At 33.4% G+C, this 2,053-nt stretch overlaps 1 protein-coding gene across 1 annotated transcript in view; it reads right to left on the bottom strand.

The window, feature by feature from the left end:
- Nucleotides 1–2,053, bottom strand: part of LOC102671628 — a gene marked incomplete at its 5' end in the record, with an annotated part of 24,840 nt that overhangs the window by 22,312 nt on the left and 475 nt on the right. The gene's annotated exons all lie outside the window — the stretch shown is intronic.

The raw sequence follows: 2,053 nt of genomic DNA, 5'->3' as shown, positions 1-2,053 counted from the left end.
AAATATTTATCGATGGAAATAAAATTAAAAAAAAAAAAAAAAACTTTCTTCGTCCCATCTAAAGTAAGAGTAAGAATGGGGTATTGATCAGTTAAAATCTTTTTCGAACGTTGTAAAGTTTCTCTTTCCATTAATGTGTAAATGAATATGAAATTGTCAATGAAATTTATTTTGTCGGTAAGTTAGCAAGCGACATCGGAAAATATTGATCAGCGCCATCTCGCGTTTGGATCCGCGAAGCTTCGACTCGTTACTAGCATAGCAGGATAGGCGAGGAGGTATTCGTGACGTCACAGGAGCAAACGTGCCACTATTTTTGGTTATGCGGTTCCTGATACTTTCTAATTTTCGAGAACGTTACAACGAAATTTCATTAATTACTAATTTTCTACGCAAAATTTTTACACTTTTAAGCTTGCAGGTTAAAGTTAACACCTTTCACAACTTTCACGTATCAATTTTAACTACAAATTCTTTTCGATTAATTATTTATTAATAATTAATGACTCGAATACGGATCAACGTAACCGACGCGCAACGCGTTTTTCACTAATTTCGTATTATTGCGAGATTTATTTCTATATATGAATATATGTATCTGAAACGTTAGATTCTCCTCTACTTTCACGTATTATTTTTATTCGTATATTTATCGTTGTTTAAATAAATAATTCGATTGTTCACCGTTCGATTATGCGAAGCGAGGATACGCGATTGACATATTCTCTAATAATCGTTAATAACTGATTAATTAGGAAAAATTTCTACACTTTTAAGCTTGCATCTCAAAGATAGAACCTCAAACAATTTTCTTCAATAAATTTTTTACGGGAAATTATTTTCTATTAATTATTTATCAACGATTATAATAAAGAGCGTCTCGCTCGTATATCGTAATAATCGAGGTAATAACAATCGATTTATTCTTTCGAATAATAACATAATTAGGAATAAAAATTATACGTTAATGCTAAGAAAGGAACAACGTTTGAGATTCGTGCGTTTATATTTATAAATAAATCTCATAACAACGCGAAATTAATGAAAAATATATTGCACGTCGATACGTCAGTCCGCACGCGATTAATCGATAATTAATAATTAATTAAAAACGATTTCCCGTTAAAATTCATATCAGAGAGTTGTTTGAGTCGTTCTATATCTTTGAAACGCGAGTTCAAAGGCATAAAAGTTCACGATAAAAAATTATTTATCAATTAATTTTCAATTAAGCGTGTTCGTAGTGGTGGGGATACAATGGCGCGTCTTCTCTGTCCTTCTCGCACACTGTTGCTCACTTTCTCCGATGACGTCACGAATACCTCCTCGCCTATCCTGCTACGCTAGTAACGAGTCGAAGCTTCGCGGATCCAAACGCGAGATGGCGCTGATCAAAATTTTTCGATCGTTGTCTAACTTACCGACGAAATGCACTCCGCTGAAAGTTACTTATTTCATACACATATATTTTTACGTTTATTTAGCCAATTTTAATCGTCGTTTTTACGTAAAATTCTGTTTATTTATTTATTTTTTTTTGATCGCAAAGTTAAATTAAATTCAGATTTAATCATTTAGCGTGTGTTTCGCGAGTTGAAACGAAATTAACCGTAATATTATACCACGATAAAATCGTCGTAACAAAACACGACTTTTAATTTTTGTTTCTATCGATGTGAAAGGAATATAATATTTATATTCAATTAATAACCGAGCGTTTAATCGCTGCTTCTTGCGTGCAATTTATTTACGGCAACGTGGCCATCGTCGATTGTAAATTACATTTTGTCGATCGTTTTTCATTACGACCTCGTTTTCCTTCGTATTATAACTATCGAAATGCAGTTTCGATATTCCCTTCGACGTGCCGTTATTTCGTCCAAACGGATAATAATGGGAAACACGTCTACGCGTTTGTTCATCAATAACTTGGATATAACCGTAAATTACGTACAATTACGTAAATTTAACGGAAGGGAAACGACGCGTATCGACGCTTCTTCTCTCCGGGAGCAAAAAGCATCGAATTCACAAGCACGGAACAACAATAAAT

The sequence above is a fragment of the Apis dorsata genome, unplaced genomic scaffold (assembly GCF_000469605.1).
Source record: "Apis dorsata unplaced genomic scaffold, Apis dorsata 1.3 scaffold_490, whole genome shotgun sequence".
Lineage (NCBI taxonomy): Eukaryota > Metazoa > Arthropoda > Insecta > Hymenoptera > Apidae > Apis > Apis dorsata.
The sequence above is the reverse complement of the archived record's forward strand: the minus strand, read 5'-3'. Positions and strand labels throughout refer to the sequence as shown.